General features: G+C 45.1%; 1 protein-coding gene across 5 annotated transcripts in view; it reads right to left on the bottom strand.

Annotated features, from left to right (window-relative positions):
* CSNK2B (casein kinase 2 beta) overlaps positions 1-24,817 on the bottom strand; it is a 148,947-nt gene that overhangs the window by 101,103 nt on the left and 23,027 nt on the right. Inside the window, exon 2 of one of the 5 annotated variants that reach the window (XM_069635097.1) lies at positions 11,234-11,381. The exons of 3 other annotated variants lie outside the window; for them this stretch is intronic. The gene's annotated coding sequence lies outside the window, so the exon portion shown is untranslated. Of the gene's footprint in view, positions 1-2,717; positions 2,896-11,233; positions 11,382-24,817 lie in introns of all 5 variants that reach the window. One more of the 5 variants, XM_069635096.1, reaches the window with a different exon arrangement.

Here is a 24,817-nt window from a genome sequence, read left to right as displayed (position 1 = left end):
CGTGTCAGAAATAGCTCTGGAGGCATAACTGAGCATTTTCTGACTACCGTTCCCATCAATTTGAGACAATACTGCACCCATTCCATTACCACTTGCATCCACAGTCACCTTAGTCAAATTCCCAAACACAAACCCCCCTAGCGCCGCAGAATTACAAATCTCTTATATGCACGTCACTGCTGCATTACACTCTTCACTCCATTTGAATTTGCCATCTTTTTTTTAACAGCCGCCTCAGGTTCCATCACACTAACAATTTTTAACAGATCTGTTATAATATTCACAATCCTAGGAATGATCTAAGCTCATCTTTGTTACTAGGATTAGGCAAGTCTCTTATCGCCTTCAAAGTATCCCCTTTTGGCTTGTAACCTCTACCATTCACTGTGTGCCCTAAATACTCAACCTCTTCCATACGGAATTTACATTTACTATGTTCAATCTTCAACCCCACATTCTCCAACCTTCTCAATACCTCCTTAAGTCTTTCATCATGCTCAACCGAACCTTTGCCATATACAATGATGTCATCCTGATATACCAGTGTTCCTTGCAAACCCTTAAGGACATGCATCGTAACCCTCTGAAATACCGCTGCCGCGGACGCCAAACCAAAAGACATGCGCTTGTATCTGTATAACCCATGTGGTGTAATTAATGCTGTGATGTCTCTACAGTCTTCCGTGAGAGATATCTGATAAGCACTAAAAAGATCAATCGTTGAAAATAAGTCTGCACTTCCAATACGATTCAACATTTCAGAAATTATCGGAAGAGGAAAAGTGTCAATTATAATGTTCTTATTGACATCTCTTAGGTCCACACACATCCTTGGTTTCCCATTCCTCTTAAGCGGACCCACAATCGGGCTTACACACTCCGAGGATTCAATGTTTTCTATGATGTCTTCTGACTCCAATCTTACCAACTCCTGTTCAACTTTGTCAGCTATAGCGAAAAGTATGGGCCTAGATTTCAAGTGTTTGATTGGCACTGCTTCTTTTTTGAGACGAATCCTATGTGCGAAATATTTAGCAACCCTAATTTTACTTTGCCTTCAGCTTTCCTCGGTTGACTTTGACTACTATTAACGACCAAGATCTGCTCCTCTTCACAGGTATCTAACCTGATTCTTAAACCATCTTGATCTCTCCATCCGATAACGTTCACTCCCTTCTTGGCCACATAGACCTTCACTTGAGCTCGTCTGTCCTTGAATTGGATGATACACGAAAACCAACCAACCATTTCGATCTTAGACCCTTCAAAACCTCCTGGATCTTTAATATCAGAAACCTTCAATTCACTTTTAAGACCGCATGTTACCAAGTTTCTCCAAGTTCTCAGTAATAATTGTCCATGGTGAGCAACTATCCACCTTTACCTTGAGCTTCCAATTGTCGAATGTTACTACACTACTTGGGCATTTGAATTCTCCTTCGGGTGGCACACGAATTAGGAATACTCTTTCCTCATCTGATTCTTCTTCATCTTGTATGGTAGAAACCTTTTTTTTTCATCTGCAGGTGACAGCGAAATGCCCTCCGATTCCACAATTTCTGCCCTAAAGCTGGGCACTGTTTAGCGTAAGCATAATGGCCATACCTGCCACAATTGTAACACCTGTCCCCTTCTCTAGGCTGTGCGCTCAACGATCTGGGTTCATTTTTCACCCAACCTTTTCCTCTATATGAGTTTCCTCTATTCTCGAAGCCTCTAGGTCTGTTACTCTTGACAGAGGTGTTGTCCATTCGTTCCTTAATTCTTAACGCATTGATCATGTTCTGTTCCATCTCTGGCGCAATCTTGACGCTTTGTCGCATGTTATGCACCGCTTCTTGCTCTTCATTTCTTTAGAGCATAGTTTACCGTGTTCAATTCGTTTGGCTATAGCGATAGTTTCCAGGAGGGACGGATTACCCACCATCCATAATCTGTCTTGGACCAAACTGTCCTTCGAATGGGTAATGATTTGATCTCTGATCAATTCGTCCAGAGTGATACCATTTCCAAAATGACAGGTGCGGGAGAGAGTTCTCAATGCCGACACATTCTTCTATCGACTCATGCTCCTTTTGTATCCTAGTATAGAAAGGATATCCGTTTATGGCTACATTTGTCTCCGGAGCGTAGTATTTGTCCAACTGCCTAATGGCCTTTTCATGCTCATCAGCATCACCTGCTTCCTCTCCTGGTAACTCCGGTAGCTCCCTGAACTTCCTTTGGCCTTCTAATCCCAGCGCATGAAGTAGCAATAACTTCTTGTGAGAAGTAAGTCCTTCTTGTTCAACTGTTTGTATATAATTCAACCAAAATTCCTTACATTCTGGCCATACTACAACAGGTTGACCTGGTGTTGGAAGACAGCTGGCCGGTGGCTGGATGCTGATGCCCTGCATAACTAATTTATGCTTTAAAACATTTGTCCAAATTCAATTTGAGAGAGACTGTGTAGCCTGGTACCTTGTTTCCTTTACTTTAATCTCAGTCTCTTGCGTGAGACAGGAAACAATAAAACATGGAAAAGGAAGAGACTTTTTTTATTCCACTACTGGGACGAAAATGAAGGTGATTTAGGCTGTCCCATGCAAATCAGCCCGACTGCCTGGCAGTGTCCGGGATCGTCACGTGATCACGATCCTAGGAGAGGGTACTTTACTCTAATGCCCTTTGACGGGCGCCCAATCGGCTTCAGCAAGGTACAGAAATGAGCTTACTTATACTTCCGCATTAACATCCTGTGCAGAATCGTGTCCAACTTCCAAAAGAAACAGGCGATCAGCACGAACAAGCGTCAGTTCGGGGCAGCTGCTCTTGAGCCTTTCCTTCATCGCTCCGTGGGTTCTTGTGGCACCGGGATCCACGTCGACAAGTGATGTATCGAAATCGGACACTCTGTGGAAACCAAGGTAAGTTTATTTACATATATTTGTGAAACTGGTGCCCTGCTCTCCTCTCACTCTCTTCACTCTCTCCTGACCCTCTCCAACCAACCCCCAGGCTCCAATCCCAACAAACGTAAACATTCTAACATCTCATGCGCAAGCCAGGGCGCCGCAACCACAAGAACACGATACAACAGGCATCCATTTTAACGCATCTACCAATCTGTATAGCAACTATTCCAACTCTGTCCAACAAATATAAAAGCTGGCAAAAATGTTCACTGACCAATGTTAATAGAATTTGTAAAATCACTTGAGGAAACAAGAGTTGTGTTCGAGTGGTTCTTTAGCACCAAAGTGGTATTGTGATACTATCACTCCCTTCAAGGAGTGTCCAGAAAGAGCTAGTAGGAACAAGTAATTCCTAGTCTGTATTCAACCCTCCCACCCACACATACCAACCCCAAAATTTCAATGACCCCCAAATACAGAAACACCACATCCCCAATCCCACGGTATTGCACAGGTACCCCCACTTTGGAGACTTTGCTGTAGCAAAACAAAAGGGCTGATGGCTGGAAGGTTTAGAATGAATCTTAATCTCTGGCATTGCAGTAGCAGACCGCTTCCCTCCAAACCCTTGGGCGCACATTGATAGCTAAGAGGCCTAATTGAAACCTCTAAAAGGGGTTCGAGAGCAGATCTGCCTGTAAGGTTGGCGTTTCTCCTTGGGTTGTGCAAAAAGGTTAGATGCGATTTTAACAAACGAAATCCCAACGAACGAAAAACATTCAAATTTATTTTAACTTGGGGCGGGTGGCGGGGGGGGGGGCACCCCGGACCACCGCACACCTTTTAACCCTTTACCCCATATATTTATTTCCCGTAATATTTTCCTTATTTCATTCGTTTTTTTTCGTTCAAATCACTGCATACCGTGCAAAAGGCAGCTTTGGTAGATCTGGGATACAATTAGCAGGAGCGCAAGCCGTAATACATCAAGGGAAGAACTGAAAAGGTTGTACATGAAAAACAAAGTTATTGGAAAATATTTAAAAAACGCAGTAAGAATAAAAAGGCCCAAAAGTTGAGCAGATGAGTGCTAAGGGGTAGCTCCAAAAACAAAGTAAATACTTTTGTTTAAAAACAGAAAGTTAGTGGATGGATGGCATGCCACTAGTGCAGGATTTAATAATAAAGATTGGGAAGAAATGAAATCTTAACAGCCAGAATGCTTCGCAACATACCATGTATGTAAAATGTGCCTATAGAAATGGAAGGACACTTGGCCTATCCAGTTCAGAGTTATTGGTGGATTGGGCATACAACATAATGAAACTGTCACTTGAGGAGCATTTTAGAAGCAAAGGGCTTAATCGTTCAAGTCAGCAGAATGGAGAATCTTCCCAAATTGGTTTGCAGAAGATTAAGGGGCTAGGAGATTCCAGATTAGGAAATTTAGAAGAAACTAACATGAAAAGGTAGTAAAGTTCTGGACAGAGGGAATGTATCTAGTCTGCCCCCACCACCAAGTTGTGTCCACTAGTGACTAAAAATGGAAGAAAAATAGCATGAAACGGAACATATGGTTGAAATCGTCCAGCATGTATGTACACACCACGGAGCACAAGCGGTGCGACAAATGCAAGCACAACCCCATTAAGCACCCTTTTAAAAAATAACCACGCCTACGATCCTAGCTCCATACCGGCTATGCAAAAGCACGTCCACCAGAAAACCACTCCCATACGCGTGCAGGTGTGATTTACAGTGCGACACACTGCACCAAAAGTTGACAATTTGGCCTTTACGAATTTTTTATTTGGTTGTTAACTTGCGAGAAAGTTTTCGTACAAAAATTGGTGATCCTCAAACGCAGGTTATCATGCCGCAACGCTGTCTACTATCCATATTAGAGACGAACATAAGAAATATTAAGGGCGATTTCTAGTAGAGCAACACGTAGTACGTGAATTAAACCAATATCAGCATAACACGAATGCCATCCCAAAACCAAAGGGGTAACGGCATCCAAACGAAACTTTTCGAAAACTTAAGCCAAACTTTGGCCTTACTCCTCCTGAAGAACCGTCTTTAACAAATGACGTGGAAACACGTGTAGAGGATCATTCATTTTTAAACCGAGTATCACTCATTTTTGCACAAGACCTTCACAAGTTTACGGCCAAATAATTCGTAAAAGCCAACTTGTCAACTGTTAAAACCTTACAACAAACAACTGAATTAAAAGCAAGTTATCTGTAAATCAATAAAATACTGTTTGGCGCAAGACAAAGGATCTCCATTCTCTTTTCTTGTTTGTCTATGCTTTCTTCTGATCAGCCTCAGAAAAGGAAATCCAGCTGCAGCCTCACAGTCCACAGTTTACCTGTAGTCACATACAAATTCAAGAATCGCCAGTAGCTGCGGAAGGCTGAAACATCACAATTAACCTACTGTGCACTAACAGACCCACTGAAATGATAACTTTACATGCCCCATGGGCTCGCAGTGATTTGAAAATTTGTTTAATGAATTCCCAAACATAAGCAATTAAGCAGAGAGGTTTACCAAGTACTTGCGCACTGTAATCCAATGTAATCTTTCATGGGCTGAAATGAAACAGCTCACGAGATTAAACCTGCCAAAATGTGCCAGAATATGAGAGGCTGGGTCACAGAGCATGTGGGGTAGGGGGTGCTGAGCTAACTCAGATTAGAGATGCTTGTTTGTACCCATAAAACCGATTGGTGCAAGGTCTTTAAACGGGAAATAATCTCAAGCAGACATAATATATTGTTCAGCAGTTCTTTACATCATTTAGGAATAAACCGTCTGAGATGGCACAGAAGCACATAACGAGTGTATTGGTCAAGGGGCTGTTGGCCAAGGTACAAACGTTAAATTGCAAGCCAAGCTCCACACTGAAATTGCCAACATCCGTGGCAAGGAAGCATCATCAAGGATCCATACAGAGATTATAGCCATATAAATACAAAGTAGAATGGGTAGAAACATGTAGAACGCACATTACATTATATTTACTAACTCGAGAGAAAAGGCCATACACAATTAGCCAGGCCAGTAACAATTAGTCCGAGTGGGAGGCAAATGGATATTGCACCAATGGATGATGGACTATGCAAGTAAAGTAGAGTAACTACAAGAAATGACAAATACACCCGACCTGTTCAGAGGAAGGAGAAGAAAGCCTTGGTCGAACATGTTCCCCTGCACTTAGGTTTCCAGATAATTACAAGCTGTTTAACCTACATTGTCATAGGGTACTATGCACAGGCATATCTCGAACAAAGAAATATGGTGCTAAACACTATCCGATTGCATACTTTTGTACAGCACTTAACCGAGTAGCGGTAGGGTTAAACATGCCTTGGTTGAAGCAGTTGCCTTGGCTGAACAGAATTTAGAAAATAAAGTACTGGAACTTCTTACAGTAGCAGCATCCCATGCAGACACTCCAGTATTGCCAAAACCCAACACTTGTCCACATCAGGATTGACTAAATGGGAACAAATATTGCTACATTCTGCGATCCTCAGATGTTCAGTATTAAATCCAGCGTCTTAATTGCCTTGCCCCACAAAAGAGGAACCACAAGTGTCCTCAACAAACCACAAACAGATTTACAGGAATCCCTCCCATTGTAAAATCTAGGAGGATGACATTTACAAGGATGAGAATTGTGTGAGGAATTAAAAAGGGGAATCTGAACCCTGCATATGTAGTGTGGAAGTGACAAAGCCAACAGGAGTGAATTCAGCACAAGTAGCCAAATTGGTGGCGCCAGCTTGTGCAAGCCTTGCAGCAGCTGGCACGTGTGAACATCTCCACCGCCTCTCGCTAGGTCTTTGGGATAGTGCATGACTGGAAGTTTGTGAAAGGACCAGGGTTATTTCTTTTGCAGTGGTGGTCCCAAAGAAAAATGCAGAATGTGAACACACCCTAGAATCAATAGGAAGCCCCAACACCAAGTCCCAGGGAATTGCAATGCACACCAAGCTCCAGAGAAGGACATCAGCAAAGGTATTCATTGATCAGACCATGAGGGGGAACGCCCTTTCCCATGAAAGCTTGACAAAGACAATAATGCCCCATAAGCAAGCGCAATCCGTCAAACCACCATACACCAAATACAGAAAAGAATGCCACGGTAAAGGCAGATATTCTCTTCAGCGAGAAGGGCTTGTGTTTTTCTGAAGGACATTTGGTTGTCCCAAAAGAATTACAAGCATTTTTCGCAGAAACGCTACATAGCATGATACACATGTCGAAAGAAGGAACAGTAACAAGAATTAATTTAGATCAGTAGGTGCTCAATATGTTAGCATAACACATAGGACAGCCCATCAATGCACAGCGAAAGATGCATATCCCGCCCTCTCACCCCACTTGCACAGCTCCAGTGCCATTTTATATAAATGCCAAAGGTGGCGCGTCTGGAGTTGTACTCGAGTCTGCGCCTTTTTCCAAATAGGTAGAAGCATACCCAGCCGCAGGGCAGACGAGCATAAGCAACTTCATGCCTAGGTTTGGGGTACTAGTGAGTATCAAAAGTGATGGAGGGAGAGGTGCTCCTGCAGGGGCTGACACTGAAGCTGCAGGCCTCGCTTTCCTCAATTCCACCTTACCTTCTCAGCATTGGATACTTTTCTGCTCGATGCCGAGAAGAGCCATTTGTCCAACTGCTACGTGAAAAGCAGTGTCTTTTGGCTCGACCTCTGCACTGCGGAAGTGTGATCTCAGTACTGTACACTATGGAGCTGCCCAGCTAAGGATGTACGGCATATCCTGGGCGATTTCTTGCAAGCCAGACCACTTTGCTTTCCCAGAAAGCCCCGTAGATGGGGAACTGGCGTCTCAAACCCCACTGCCCAATCACAAACAGCTGGAACACCAGAATAGGATCTCTAAAGCAAAGCCAGCTAAGATCTGTGCAGGAAGTGGGTTGAAGCAGTCGGATGCGCTGCTGTTCACTCCAAGGAGCACGAAGGGGAACTGCCAACAGGACTAAGCCCATGAGAAATACTCCCTGGGAGTGCAGCCAGCGTATTATGCAGTGCTTGCCCCCCTCCAGCACCCCTAATCTACCAGCAATCACGGGTTAAGTCATTTATAAGGCCACATAAGAGGAAGCACTGTCAGGGTGAGGGTCTCACGTGTCCTCAAAGTGCTGCTGACCAGGTGCTATTCCGACCTGGGCGCATGCAGTACACCATTGTTCCGCAGCACCTGCAGACACTGTAGCAGATGGCAACACGAATCCGGCTGTGTCAGGATACTGCTTTTACTTAGGGTTTCCAGAGAGAAGTGCTTTCAAACGTACAAGTCAGGCAAGCAGACCATAGACCTAAGAAAACAGAGCTACTAAGCAACAGGTAACCATGGCGCAGAACAAAAGCTGGCTGGGGTAGAAGAGAAGAAAGTCGCCTGGCAGTGCAGAACCTGTGGATCCAATGGAAGTCTGGTGTAGAGTACTATCCCGGGATTATCATGTGTGCAAAGGAATGCCCTGTTGCCAAAGTGGGAAATGCGTGCCAAGACAGCACCGAATTCAGAAGGGGCTACGGACTAGGTCAGCCAAAAATAATTGAGGCCAGAGACGTAACCCGCTCAGAGACGAAAGTAGAAGGATTAGAGTGGTCAAACTGGAAAAACAAACTTAACCGGATATTGTGCTCAATACATGTAGTTTAAGCATGTATGTGGACAAGTGCGCAACAGCAGGATCGCACAATGGATGTCTGAAAGCACAAGATCAAACAGTATGGAGCCTTAAAGAGGAGCTGTGTTATGACTGGACTTCCCTGGTAGAGGAGATGCAGACGTTGCACACCAAGGTCAAGCATCATGAAGTCAAAACGGTATAACTTCATTACAAAGCAGCATCAACAGTTGCATCAAGACAGACATGGTTTGCAAGCCAGAAATACGGTCAGTATCGAATGCCCTTCACGAAAACCCAGATATACATTAATGCAGAAAGTTCCGCGACTATAAACGAGCTGTTCTGGTAAATCCGCAGATCCCATAGTATCGAAATGTGCACAGTGGAACGGATTCAACAAATTTTATATGCAAAGTTTGGCTTAATGCCAACTTTACTTTTCCAAGTGACTTCTCACTTTTCCAATTGCATTCGCCCAGCAGAAGAACATGTCGAGTGGAAGGCAGAACAGAAAGCATTTACAAGGCGGAGTTTGGGATGGCATGAATTGGCGACTGAAAAACATCGCTGAAACTGGTTGACCAACTCTTGGGACATCAAGAGAGACTAACACGTGGTGAAGCACTGTAGTATGGAAGAACGGATGCCATTTGTATTTTAAACTTGGTTCACTGCACTGGCTGAATACAGGGGAATAATAAAGTGGTGCCCGTTACTATCCCAATACAGTGTGCATTTTAAGTCGCACATTGTTTGTCTGGCACCAATAAGGGCATTCACAAACCTATAGACGTGTAGAAGACAGACATGTAAACACAAGGGTCAACATTGGAATTTGTGGAGCAGGGATAGCCCTGGGTGTCTGGATTTATCTCTTACCAGGAGTTCTGGGAATAGTATCCCAGTAGCCATTACGGTGCATCCTCATGAACCCAGTGCCTGAAAGATGGTCGGGACCGGCATGCACCCAAAAACGCACATTTCTTGAAGCCTCCTTTCGATTGCTGTGTTGCTAGGTCTTTTACTCTACTGGGGGCTGATGAATACTCGACTCTTGCCAGGTGTTTAAAGAGACCATAAATTGCTTTAGTTTTTTACTTTTCTGTCAGTTGCTTTTAAACCTCAAGTCGTCACCTATCTTTGCTGCTCATAGAAAAATCTACCACAAAACTCTTTACTGGATTAATCTGTTCATGCCGCAGCATTTTTTACCTCTTCTGCCACATGTTTGTGCGATGCAACCTTGTTCACTCGTCTGCCTCTCCTACACAATGAGGTGCGAACACGTACAAATCTAACCTCCAAATGAGATGCAACTATAACTTTACCACTGCCCTTTTTAAACAGTTCATATACAAGTTTGCTTTTGGAGCTAAATGTAGCCGTTTGTGTCGAACTCATTCAGGGTCTTCTAGGCCCTCAGCAGGAGCTAAATAGCACCCAACAATTTCGTACCCTGTAAACATGAATTGGCATATGTACTCTACACAAAGTTCTAGTTGCATCTCATTTGTAAGTTGGTCTTGTTGGATATCCAGTATTTTTACAGAAGCTATTGTCCAGTTCATTTTTGCGCCTTTTCTTAAAGCTGCAAAATACACGAGGGGTGTTGGGTCAGTGAATGGTGGGGAAGCGTCTCTCCTCCCTGCAATTTTCAGTAAAAAAAAAGCTGCGAGGAATAAATGTGCAGTAAAAAGAAATGGAACTGACTGGTTGTATACTATGTATTAGCGCCTCATTCTGTAGGAGCAGCACAGAGTGAGCAAGGCTGCTTCACGGAATGGCAGCAGTGGCAGCAGAGTAACAGCGGTTAATGCAGGAACCGATGCAGTGGCAGGGTTATGATGCAGCGGTAAAGACGGACAGAAAACAAATATAAAAACAAAACGGGAAAACTATTTAAAGAGACTGAGAATAAGCAATTTAAAGAGAAAGGGAAATGGAAGACATGTAAAGCAACATGGCAAGAGACGGGATTCCACAGAAACAGAGTAGAGTGCGAGCCGCAGCAAAGCATAAAATGAGGGGTTGAAGGCATGTACATGGAGGTCATGCAATAGTTTGGCTATAAAGCCAGTTTCAGCACCTTTCAGGCACACCATTCATGAGACTGGACTTTAATAGCTCCTGGATCATGCGGAGTAGCTCCGGGTCCGAGGAAAATACTGACACCTACGAGCTACTCCATCAATTCCAGTATTGACCGGCAAACCAATTTAACAAAATTAATGATTTGACGGTTTATAGTGATTGCATCGAATGCCTTGGCATCTAAAGAAAAAAGCAACGAAAAAAAAAAAAATAAATAAAACTTTGAATGCATTTTTCCATTTTTAATGGGCGAATCCCCTCCAACCACTGTTTTTTTAACCCCTTAAAACCATTATAATTATAATAAAACCTTTACCTTTGAAAAAAATGCATTCAATGCTTTTCGATGCATTTTTTTCGATGCTTTTGGCATTCAATGCTTTGTATGCAATGCAATGACTGGATACCGATTTGACCAATATGACCGCCCCCTCCCCAATACCGTTTGAGAATTTAAAACCGTTAATAGAAATGCATAAATTAGTCAATTTACAGATATTGAGGAAGCAAAATATGATCACTGAACAGGTTAAGTCAATACGATCCTATAATTGGATCATGGTACCATTACCTTAGTTATTGCAGTTGGAAAAATTGTTGAGATGGGGCAATCCATAGCCGCAGCTAGACCATCATACCTTTTTAAGTTAGTAGGCATTGAAATACATCGATTCCTTGGACAATCCTGAAAAGACTCTGCTGCAGTGGTAGATGAAATTCTGCAAAGGATGCAGATTGATTATTCACTATGTTCACATGTGTGTGCATGTTTCTTTGACGCACGACAATACACCAACAAAGCTGGATAAACTGCAATAAAAGCTCAAATCAGAGTGGAGCAAACTCCAGGGACACAAAGGGTCGGAATACAGACATGATGAAAGCAAAAGATGGCAAGGGAATTAAAATGGAGAATATGCTCCCAAATACAAAAAGGGGAGACTCTGCAAGCAGGAGGAATTTTACTTTAGATCTGTGGAGGTACATGAGCCTTGGACAGTGTCCATCCCTCTGGCAACAAGGAGCCACGGCTGTGCCAATCAATCAAATCTCTATCTGGTAATCCCAGCATTCAACTGCGTGATATCTGACCCAATGGAGGGTGTGGTGTTTGTACGCACAGAGAAGGCACAAGAAGAGAGCGACAGCTGAAGAAGCTTCTACGTAGAGGTGATTCGTGTTTTCTAACGCCTTAGCACCACCTGCGAGGGGGGTCCTTGTGACCCCAAAGAGCAGAAGGAACCATTGTTTGATCGAGAGTTTCCGCAGGATGGTAATTACTGTGATGCTGGAAATGCATCGGAGGGACGGGGCCTCAGTATCCTTGCCCTTTACTGCTTTTTATTGTGCGTTCTGTTGCGTTTTCCGTGCAGGAGTTCATGTGGGACTCCTGGTGGTGCAGCTCTCTTTTGGTTTGGTGAACAGACCCATGGGATACCCATATGGCACCCATGGGTGGGGGGGGGGGGGGAACAACCCTGTGCCCCTAGTATGTTTTTTTGGGCACTTGTGATTGGCCCACAGAGCTGGTATGGGCTGGTGGCAGCTCCATGCTGAATTTGAAAGGTGCCCCGAGTATCCTCCATTTTGGGATACCCAGGCCCTGCCATTGGAATCAGTTGATTCCTGATAGGAAACAAGATGGGCCCTGTGGCCTCTTGCTTTCTATTGCCCGTTACCTTGTTGTCCCAAAGTCCTGGGAAGCCCGACTCTGTCCCTTCCCCCTGACCGGCTGTTGGGTGGAAGTTCCATATATGGTGTTGTGAAGTCCAGGCCAGACTGGCTGGAGCCTTCCCAGTGACTGCATGTTGTGGGTACACCCTGTGGGAGGGACCTGGGTGAATGGAGTGTGTGACAAAGACGCATTCTGTGTCATGGGTGTCTAGTATCTGGCGTTTGACACAATGACTGAGACAGCCCTGCCCGAAACTGGTATGAATGCAGTGTGGAGTGTTGAATGGCTGGGTACTTGTTCCAATACACATAACATGTTGTGAGTGTCTGGAGAGAAGTGAATGGCCTGAATGCAGTATGCACCCGATTGGCTGCCTGCCTGCATGAATGCCCTTCTGACCGATTGGTTGCCCAGCAGAATTAATGGGAGATCAACTAGTATATCTGGGGGCCTCTCACTGCTAGAATTCGTTTTCAGAAGCTGAAGAGTAACTAGAGTGAAACTGAAGCTTAACCTTGAAGCCCTGCTGGAAGAGAAGAATTGCTGTTGGTCTCCTTCAAAATTTGAAAACTGCTGAGTCTCCAAGAACTGACCCAGAGAGGACCTGGTAAGGCACCCTCTTCCCGAACTACGAGGGACCATTGTGCACTAGCTGATTTTTGCCGAAGCTCCCTGGTAGACAGACCTACGACAGGCTGGGGACGGGGACCACCGCAGAATCCCAAAGAGAAGCGCCCGAACTGTTGTCCACCACTATCGACGTCCGCCGCTGTCGACTGGAGCTGCCGTGCTCCCGTTTGCCTAAGAACTCTTGATTCAAGGACGCTCTCATCCGCATAGTCGCCCGCTTGATCCCGCTGGAGAAGGCCAGACCGTCGACGCGCCGAAGAAAATCCGGCAGTGGGTTTCCTGCCACCTAAAGACCACAGACGCCAACGACTAGACGCCCTTGCTGGGCCCCAGTTCTTCATCTCTTTGCGGTCCTGAACGATCGTCACCGAGGTGCCCCGCACGCCTCTTCCTTGCAGGACGGCAACGCTCCGTCATCGACGAGCACCGCTAGGAACGGAGCTGCCACTTCACTGCCGTAGTTCACCCTGTTCTCAGTCAGACGTTCGATGACCCGTGACTCCTGGAGGGCACTCAAGAAGGGCAGTCGATTTCCTGGCCACGAACGCTACAATTCCGGATACATTGGGGCTGTAGAACTATTGTAGAGGGAACTAAGACTCAGAACAATATATGGACTGGGCTTTGTGATACATCTTTGCTTTACAGGTTGCCCAGGAGGGGGTTCGGGGATCTCCACACAAAACTGTGCCCATTTGGAAGGGGTCAGTATTCTGCCAATTACTTGCTCTCCCTCCTCTCTATATTGCTGGTTTCCTCTATTGATCTGTGTGGTATTTTGTCAGTATAGTTGATACACTTTGATGAGATCCGATATTTGTGGTACCACTTTACAACTGTATATATTTACCATTGTTGATTTTCTGAGCACAATGTGAGCTATTGTGATTAGTGTACAAACCTTGAATATTAATTATATAAAGACTGTTTTAACCAATACAGGGTGTGGACATTACTTTGTGGGTGCTTGCGGACTACACTGCACTTAAGAACCAGCCCGCATCACCTTCTTGAGAAGCGAGGTCTGGATTGCTCGTCCATTGCTACCCCAATAGAGAATCTTGTAATTACCCTAGGCAATCTCAACCTGGAACTAATTCTCAGCACTAAACCTTAGACGACGATGAAACAGACAACCCCAACAGAGATGATCATGCCCCCTACTGAGGATAAGCAGATTTTGGGGCTGTGGTTATTAGGCTATCAATAGATGTTATCAAGGATGAGATTTATAAGCTGCAATGAGCAATGAGGGTGAGCAGCGCCTGGAGCAACGTCTAGACAAGTGTCTGGAAGTTATTGTAAAGCTAACCAGAGATGTTTAGCAACAACTCCCTCCAATAAGAAAAGAGTACCATGAAAGTTTCACGCTCAAAAGCAGGGTTGAAGCCTCAGCACTTCGGGATACCCTTGAAATGGAATCCGACGTCATCTTTGGAAAATGTTAAAAACTCGACCAGGGGCCGATTACACTGACAACCGAACAGTACTAAGCATGCCGGTGCAAGCCAAATTCAACTACATGTGTCAACAAGTACTGGCATAGCCAGAGCTAATTTGGAAGACTCCTGCTGCACCAAGAGAAGAGTGCAGCGTCAGCAATTGCCATCTACAATGTTACAGACTTGGAACCTGGGAGGAAACTAGCTGTACCAAATAATCTTATGGTAGATCCGCTGGAGGGAAAGAAACATATGATGCTTTAAAGGTTAAATCAGTTCCTGCGATCAAGCATACTCAATTGTGCGGATGCCATGGTTTCGAGAGGTATTGAAGTACATCAAGATAAACATCATACTGTGTGCCATCTGCATGATACGTGGCACGCTCCACTTTACAAAACCATGGCGATTCTCAATAAGAGCAAAGCCAGCGCCCATGGCTGTTCGCAACCAAAAGACTTCTGGCTGATGTATCGACGATGGACATGAACCAACCGGCACTCTGCTGGCTAGATCTTTTCTGCCCACTCTTACGAGAAACGCAAAAGGATACCGTCTATAGTTGCACCATGCACATTCCCCCCTCTAGAGCTCAACACCGACGCTTTCTCATCGAATTTCTTAAACAGTCTCATGGAATATTGGTGGCTTGTGTCGGGAGTCGGTCATGCATGCTTGGCAAACGCTAGAGAGGGAATATTGGAGAGCAATTGCACGCCCTGACGGTCGTCCATTGCAAAGTCACGTAGATAAGGTAGGGGGATGTCAAGTGGGTTCAACACATGGTACATTTATATGGGAGGCACCTTGGTAGGAGTGATAAAATTGACACAGACCCAGCTGATCAGACTACTCCTCCCTGTTCCATCACATGCTCTAGTGCTTCCAGTTTACCGAGCACATCGAATGCTGTTGCTAAGGCCCTTTTAGGCATGGCTAGCAGGAAATTGACTGGACCGGACAAATGCCAATAGAGTTCTTTAAGGATGAGCCAGGGGTCTGGGTCCCACTACTCTAATTTTTAATACAACGTGGCATCTGAACTTCACACCAGACTCGTGGAGAGAGGCAATTATTGTGCCGGTTTTCAAAAAGGGTAATCCGGGTGACCCGATTAGTTATCGCCCAATCTCTCTAATATGTCAGCTAAATGGTTTGGGCGAGTATTGTATAATCGAATAACGGAATGGGCCACAGATAATCAGATTCTCTTGAAATTTCAGTACGGTTTGGTCTGGTAATCGGCACAGCCGAACAAGTACAGAATGTGACCCTGATTTTGGAAAAGTATAACCGAGGCCAGAAGGGCAGGATTTACCTAGGATTCATGAATCTCTCTACTGCTTTTGATCGCTTAGCGCATGACAAACTATGAAAAGTTCTCAAAGAACTGAGCATGCCAGAGGACTTACAACAAATCCTAATCCAAATGCATCTCAAACTAGCAGCAGAAGTGAGAGTAGGGGATGGAGGCCAAAAAATGCAGGCTTTCCCTGCGTCTAAAAAAGGCGTGAAACAGGGGTGTCTGTTAACACGCTCCCTTTTTATCCCTATATTAATTCACTGTCAGCAGAATTGTCTTGTCCGACATTCCCAAGATGGCTGGCCGGAAGGTCTGCCTATTATACGCAGACAGCGCAGTCCTTATAGCCAGAACCAAGTTGGCTCTGCAAACATTGCTGAACAGATTATAGACTATGAGAGTGAAAGATTTGACAATAAATATTCAGGAAATCCAAGGCAATCTTTTTAGGCAATACTAGACCTCGCAGAAATGGCCCATCTGTGGATGGTAGGAGACTGGATTGGTACTTTCTGGAGGAAAAGATTTATTTTCTTTGCCGAGAGATCGGGGTAAGAGACATGCCTTTTATATGTGGCACAGTGCCTTTCCTCTGATTGAAAACACCTTTTTACCATGCAAGGATCTACTGGAAGTAGTAAGCTCTCTTAAGCTTCTCATGTCCTTACCATGCTTACAATGGTGTCTTTTTTAAAAATATTTGTTTTATCAGGGATTAAGTAGAAGTACATTTTGCTACCCTTCTGTATAGTTTGATGGAACGTATTATCCGAATAAACTTATTTTACTGCCCCCCCCACACCCAGAACAGCTGTGCTAGAAGTGGTGGTTGAGAACAAATTGAGATTGGATGGCTAGAGTAAGAGTATCCATGATGCGAGTCCCTGCCCAAGGCGCAGGTACACTGGTATTATGCCATAAAGGCACGCTTAGCCGTCCGAGAATCAGTACTGCTGGGTATTGTGGAAAGCTCCTGTAAGGAGTTGGTTATTGTAACATGTGTGGGCACAGCAGAAATTCTCAGTTGTGCTAGCTTCCTCATAGCTATACCACATCAGAATACAAACCTAGAAGACCACCAGTGCCTCTATATGAACCCTATGGCTTAGGTTCCACATCAGCATTTCCTACCATGACAGACTGTTTAGCATTGATTTAAGAAGCTGAAAAAGGCTCCTCCCTTTTGGAGTGTGTGGAACAAGGTCTTCACATACATCGAGGCATGTAAGTAAGCTAGTGGGAACTTGTAAATGCACGGACTGAGTACCCGTGAAGTGTTCATGGAAGAAGTGGGGCGGGGGGGACAAGTTGAGACTGATTACAATATCAAACTCATGGGCAATGTCAAGTTCGCACCATTCCACACAACAGCTAGCCTACACCAGGCACTAGATGCCACGCTGCAACACAGTGTCAAAGAAATTGAGAGTTCGGAGTGGCTCTCCCCACTAGTCCTAGCCTTTGTGGGGTAAAACTAGTTTGGGAAAAACCTTAACCGCTGGAAGACCATGCATCGTTCTAATAATGCTCAGCCAATGATAACTGCCATATAAATCATTGCCGGGTTGGGGGAAGCGGATTGCTGCGTCGAGTCTCATTTGACGTTGGGTCGCTGTTGTCCTATGTATGCTGTTGTCCCGTGTATGCTGGTTTCGCCAACTGCCATTAAGGGTCATTCACCAATCCACTGGAAGAGTGGGTTATTTTTCCACAACACCTCTGAACGCAATCACAAAATACAGCTCTGCATCAATTTAAGGGACCTCAACAACTTCCATCTGCGTGGAGAGACATTGGTTACCAAAGATTTCAAAATCCCTGGTGACCATAGACTCTGCCAAAGTGTTTGGTGCAATAGACTTCGTATCACCAAGTAAGACGGAGGAATCTTACATTTTACTTCATCATGTCACATGGCGCATTTACGATTTACCGTCGGTCCTTCAGATGGCATAGTTCAGAAAATGTCAACAGTGCCGAGACTTGCCAAACACTGGTGTTCCAGGACCATGTGGTTGCGTGTACGGAAACAACTGCTGAGCACGTTCTCACACACTCAGCGAAATGGTTTATCACCAGAAAGCTGCTGGACTCCATTCAAAAAAGCAAATGTAAACTGGATGGGCATGGCCAAGCTGAATGCAGTCAACCTTTAAGTATAAAAGGGAATGCAGAGTTTCCAATTCAGAAGGTACAAGTGGTGTAGCCTCTGCTGGAGTGCCATGCTTCACACACGCGTCGAGAACTGTGCTAAACAACCTGACAGGAGAAGTGTATACTAGGCCATGTGAAACGGCCTAGACAACTACCAAGGGAGCTGCAGCATTCACATAGTCAATGTCCATGTGGTGCCACATAATTGCTTGCTGCAGGGCGCGAAAATGTGCACTCTTAGCTATCCATTGGGTAGTGATAACTGATGTGCATGTGTAGAGAAGAGATGGCAAGTGCCTTTTTATGGCTGGCTAGTAGCTTACAACTTGAAATGTGCATCTCTGACATCCCAGAGTAAGCTGCACTCAGTCCACAGTGCACTAAAGCCAGCAGGGTGTAAACGTCTCCCTGCTGAGGATGTGGAAAGGCCCGGGCTCAGAGTTTCAGCAAGTGATGGTGGCTACTCCGGAGAAGAGCAAGATAAGGCTGCACCACTAAGCCTGGGGTGTGGGTGGTAGACAACCCACAGTACGATGCTAGTCATTAATTTAAGTAATGCAGTCTAGCAGACAGTTGGAAAACAAAGGTACTGAATTCACAGGCAAATCTCCAATGTTTAACTCCCATAATATTCAACCCCTCCCTCCCATGTTCCAACTTCAAGATTGCAATGACTGCGGGTGCCGAACCACAGGTCTTCAAAAGTATTCTGAACGTGGCGGGGTTTCAACAGCTGAAACCGTGCTAAGCAAGCAGTTCCTTGTGATGGGCAACACTCAGGCCTCCAGATAAGGTGCGTACTAGGCATTTTTACGCATGAAAATCTTGTAAATACGACAGCTTTATTATTTTCCTGAGCACATTTACACACAAGTTGTGAGCAGAAGGCTGTGCAAAGGTCAGGTTACTTGACAGAAGCCAGAACGCTTTCAACACTTAAATATATACAGGAGAGATCAAACGGCCAAACATTAGAGAAATAAGGAAAGGTGTATTCTGTCACAATGTAGAAGGCTGCCGCATAGCAATGATTTCCATACGTCGGCTGGATGTCACATACATTTTACTCTTTTGCAAAGGAGAAAAGTCATTTTTACTCTCTTGAAATCACATTTACGCTCAAAGTTTAAAAATAGGGAGTAAAATACTCCCACCTCAAAATCTTATCTGGAGCACTGCCAACACTAGAAGTTCTTCCCCAAGACTGTATTCTCTGAAATTGCAATACTATCACAGATCAGATCCTTAAAAGATCACAAAACTGGACTTAATTTTTCACACTGGCTGAGTTTTAGGAGACAACCATTTGAAGGGTGATGGGCATGTTCTATTTTTCAGTGATAGGGCACAGATGCACTCCAGACCTGTTGCAGTCACTTGACTAAATATTTACGAGTGATTAGCAGAACATTAACTGCAGTCAAGCTTAGAGTGCAACACAACAGAAGTCATCCTAAACCTTGCGTAAAAGGCAGTGCTGTATACAAGATTAAGAACAGAACAGTATTCCAATCCCCTAATAAGGTCAACAACATTGACATCCCCATCATGATGCAGTCTCCTCCAAAACATCTCTTAAGACAGCAGCCACAATCACAATGCCTCTTGCTCTGCAAAAACACATGAAGGACTGTGGCGGAAGTTGTAGCCAGGATGAATTAGGTGAATATGAGGTTGCAACGTCCTAAAGGTAAAAGAATATCTAGGCTTCGCAACTGCTATTAACATAAATGTTTCTGCCAATGTATTGAATTGGGTTTCGTTTGTCGCACTAGTCCATGGACTGCCAAGAACGCTGCAGGGTGAGCAGGCAGCACAAATATTAACCATTGCTTTCATATTTAGGCCTCCGAGTGTCTCTGCCATTTTGAATTATTAGTTTCTGCCGCATCTTAGAAAGGATGCAGAGTAGGTGGCAGGATGGCCAGGCAGCACAAAATATGAGTCATTGTCCTAAGAAGTAGGCCGGTGTACTATCCCATGAACACCTTTCCCAAGAGACTCGAGCATACAAGAAATAACAGTTTGTGTCCTTGCGTATGCAGACGGGTACGTGGTAGTTGGAAGGAGAAGCTTTAACGTGCAGCAGTAGGCTTGGCAATAATACATGTTGTCAATATGTTTCGGTGCTGGGTAGGGACCTTATTGATCTAGTTTGCCGATTAGGAATAATGGGATGCCAGTCCCATCTGGTCGCTCGGGAGAGAATAGCACTGGATCTAGTTTGTTGCCATGGGGATAGATTTCGCTCTTCTCAAACTTCATATGATCAGGTCATCTGCGATGGGATGCACATCAAAATGTTACATGTTGTACTAACCAATTACAATAGGGCAATTCATGCTGACTTAAGGTTTGCACAGGCACGAGACAATAGTATGGTTAGAATGCAGTTACACAAACTCTTCAGCATATACAACTTTATTCGCCTTTAATTACTACTCCGATGTGGGCGTGCAAGTTCTCAGCTTTTCGGTCTCACGGATTGACTCTCCCAGCTGTCATTTTGCATTAAAGCGGTTTTCTACAATTCTGAACCTTCTCATTATGGATTGGATTTTATCATGGTCTACAAATCCTAGCGAGTGGCAAATTAAGTCGAAAGCAGGCCCCCCTGGAGTTCTAATCACAACTTGTCAATGGAGCACATTTTTTGATCCCACTCAATTCCCCTTATAGCCAAATTGGGATTCTTTGGAGGCATGTGGATCACAGTATCTTATCTTCATACACCTGCTGCCACGCACTGATATAGTCCAGAGCTCAGAGTCAGCATGTTCCATCCCAATGTAGCCAGCACGTGGCTTAGTGGAAAGCAGTTGCTACTGTACAATATACAGATTAAATACTCTCGTAGCTCTTTGCTGCAGCCATTCTTCACTGTCGACAAAGGCCAATGTGCATCCCTTGCACTCTGCAGTTCTCTTGGCCAGTCGGGACAGACATCAGAAGCCTGTTGCTCCTTCTCCCAGCCATGGTAATGCCCCCTCTATGCCACAGTGCATCTGCTTAGGTTGTCACTCAAGCCTCTTGTTCTAGGATGCGTTACACAACCCATAATGTGGCTGAGGCCTATGGCACCTACCAGGCATAAGGGAAGGCTGCGGCAAGCACCAGGCCACATGTAATCCATAAACCAGTGGAAGTGAGCGGGCACAAACATGCTCAATACATTTGCCATCACAACCAGAAAAAGAAGCATAAACACAACCATTAAACTACCATTTTGTGCCCAGGACTGCAATTTCTCATACACAAGCTTCAATTATAAAACATGTATCCTAAAGTGCACTGGATGAGCGAGCAAAGTTGTGCACCAGGCCTTTCCCCCCCTCCCCCCTGACTGGATACCTCTGCCACCCACTTCTGTAAGGAGGGGAATGTGAGCTGCAAGGTGAACCTTGTCACCCCATTTGTCCCCATTCCAGAATGGACAGTGGACTGAAGCCCACAGCAGAGAGGATATGCATTACTTTCTGTAAAAGCATTTCTGAGGGTTGTTCTCGGCTTAGATTCACATGCTGTGCATAGTCCGACATCCAGTGGTAACCGCAGAGTATTGCATTTCGTCTTTCGCGAATCGAAAAGGGAACATAGACATGGGCGTGCCTGTAACACTATCCCTATGTGACGTGTAATATACACAAGATCCCTCACGCGTCGAAGTCTCTCCGATTGCATTTTTTCGGCCATGAGGGAGCCTTAGGACTATCGTGAGTGAGTACAGAAAGAGACAAAGGTAAGACGTCTATGTCCCTTCCATCTGAGGGGGGAGGCAGGGAGGGCGCATGTGAATATAAGCAGATACAACCATTAGAAATGCTTTTGCGGTAAGTAATGCATATCTTCTGATGTTCGTTAATCTGCTTAGAATCACATGCTGTGCATAGACTAGCGAGTAGTACCCGGTGTTGGAGGTGGGTTGCGAGAAGGAACAATAGTGAAAAGATGTCTTAGTACTGCCTGTCCCACCTGAGAATCAGACCTAGGATGAGCGTCTAGGCAATAGTGTTTTGTAAAGGTGTGAACTCGAGGTTGCCACTTTGCAAATGGACTCAAGGGGAACATTTGCAATAAATGCTAGGGAAGCCCCAGTGCCTCGAGTAGGATGTGCTCTAGGCTTGAAGGGCAGCTCTCTCTTAGCAAGACTGTAGCAGAGTGTGATGCATTTGACAATCCACCTAGAGATAGGTGATTTGGAGACTGCGTCTCCTCTTCCTGCCACCACTGAAACAAAAAACTGATTACTCTTTCTTAGTGGTCGTGTTCTATCCATGTAGAACATGACAGCTCTGCATACATCCAGTGTGTGCAGGGTTCTTTCTCCCATGCTTGAAGGATTTTGAAAGAACGTTGGTAGTTCTATAGATTGGTTCAAATGGAAATTAGAAATTAATTTAGGCGCAAACCTAGGAGGAGTGCGTAGAACCACCTTATTTATTTATTTGGATTTATCAAGCGCCCGGAGGCATCATGGCGCCGTTACAGAATTTACATTGTTTGTCTCTGTACCTAAGCTGAAAAGTGCAGATGTCTTTGTGAACTGTTAAAGGGATCTAGGACAGAGCGCTTGTTACCTAATGGAGGTAATAGCTATTAAAAAGCAGTCTTATTAGGTGAGATCTTTAAGACTTGCTTTGTGCATGGGCTCAAAAGGAGCCCCCATAAGTGTAGTCAACACCACGTTTAGGTCCCATCCGGGAGCCGGGTTAGAAATGGGAGGGTGAATTCTTTTCACTGCCACCATGAAAGCTTTTATAACTGGTATCTTCCACCATTACACTTTCTGTTGTGATTTAGTGTAGGCTGAAAGCGCAGCTAAGTGAACCTTTAGAGAGTTAAAGACCAGGCCCCAGTCAAATAAATGAGTTGGGTACAAAACAATGTGTGTGGAAGAGCAGTTAATCGGGTTAATGCTCTTTGAGTTGCACCAGACGACAAACAGTTTCCATTTACTGGAATAGCAATATCTAATGTTCGGTTTCCTTGCCTCCATGAGAATATCCATACATCTGAGGGAGCTGCAGGTGCCCAAACTCTGACGTCAGGAGCCAGCCGCTAAGTTCAATGTCTGTGGGGATGGGTGAAGCATCTCCCCTCCGTCTTGCGACATGTTGTACGGGCAAGGCAGTTTGACTGGAGAAGATAGGGACATCTCCATCAGATGAGTGAACCAGGGTTGGTGGGCCCACATGGGGGCCACTAGTATCGCGACTGGTTCCTGGTGCATCTTGTGCACAATCTTGAGAAGGGGAGTTGGGGGGGGGGGGAAGGCGAAAACAAATTTCCCTGACCAAGTTATCCAGAGTCTGTTCCCCTTGGAACGGTTCTGGGGGTACCTAGAAGTAATCTTGGCATTGAGCGTTCTCCAGAGTTGTGAACAAATCTATCTCTGGGAAGCCCCATTCTGCGAAAACGTTGGAGACGATGCCTCAGTGTAATCGCCATTCGTACACCATGGGCAACGGGAAATCTCTGCTGAGTACGTCTGCTAGAAGATTGAGTTCCCATGGAACATGTTGCATTTGAGAGCCCACTTCCAAATGTTCTGGGTCAGTTTGGACAGCCCTGGAGAGCGAGTGCCCCCTTTTTTGTTCGGGTAGTACATGGCCATGGTGCTGTCTGAGGATCAGGACCGTCTTCCCCTGCAGTTGTGTCTGAAAAGCTTTTAGTGCTTTGAACACTGACAACAGTTCCAGTTGGATGCGATGTCTGACGACCAAACTCTGTGCCGTTTGTTGAAGCAGTTGAGCTCCCCACCCTGTGAGAGACGCGTCTGTAGTTAGAGTGGCTTCCACTGCGGGGGTGGTGAAGGATTTCCCCTTCAAGAGGTTGTCCCTCGACCACCATTGCAGCGAAAGAACAAGGGCTGGCAAGACACGCAACTAGATCGTCCCACTGTCCGCTGGCCTGACACCACTGGCTGTTGAGCCACTTCTGCATTGGGCGCATGCGCACGTGAGGAACCGTAGATAGATGACGCCATCATTCCTAGCAGTTGCATAGCCTTGCGTACCGTCAACTCTTGACTGGCTACATACTGAGGGATTTGAAACAGGTTTTGAACCCTCTCGTTGAGGGGAAGACGAGGCCATACTTTGTTCGAATTAGAGCCCCTACCGACTGTTTGACCTGACTGGGGTCTAAGATGGATTTTTTCTCGTTGATATAGAATCCCAGACTGAATAAAAGATCTATCGTCTTTTGGGTATTTGACAGACATGTTTCATAAGAGTCCCCTGTTATGAGCCAGTCGTCGAGGTAAGGATAGACCGGGATGGATTGCCTGCGCAGATGTGCTGCTGCCACCGCTAGTACCTTTGTAAATAACCTTGGTGCAGATACTATGCCGAAGGGTAGTACCTTGAACTGATCATGCTTGTCTTGTAGCATAAATCAGGAGGTATTTGCTGTACACTGGCAACATTGAAATATGAAAGTATGCATCCTTCATGTCCAGGGTTGGCATGTAATGCCCCTGAGATAGCAGGGGAATTACTTCCTGCAGAGTGACCATGCAGAACTTTTGGCTTTAAAAATGTGTTTGCTGGGCGCAGATCTAGAACAGTGTGCATGGTTATATCCTTTTTGGGTACAAGGAAGTACACTGACTAAATACCTTCTTTTACCTGTGACAGAGGTACGACTTCTATGGCTCCTTTTTCTTGTAGTGTCTCGACTTATTGAAGGATACGAAAATGGTCTGGCGTCAGTCTTGCTCGTGGAGGTCTGAATGTTGGGGACCGGTTGAGCTTTATACAGTACCCGTGGGCCACGGTCTTTAGTACCCACTAGTCTGTAGTTATCCCCTCCCATGCCTGAAGGAACAATGTTAGCTGGCCCCTGACCATGGAGGCATGGGAGGTGACCCGAATCTTCTGGTCATTTTGAACCTGAGGCCGGGGAGCCTCTAGTGGTAGAGTTCCGCCCCCTTTCTTTGCCACGATGCTG

This window comes from Ambystoma mexicanum, chromosome 13, assembly GCF_040938575.1.
Source record: "Ambystoma mexicanum isolate Mex_15411 chromosome 13, UKY_AmexF1_1, whole genome shotgun sequence".
Lineage (NCBI taxonomy): Eukaryota > Metazoa > Chordata > Amphibia > Caudata > Ambystomatidae > Ambystoma > Ambystoma mexicanum.
The sequence above is the reverse complement of the archived record's forward strand: the minus strand, read 5'-3'. Positions and strand labels throughout refer to the sequence as shown.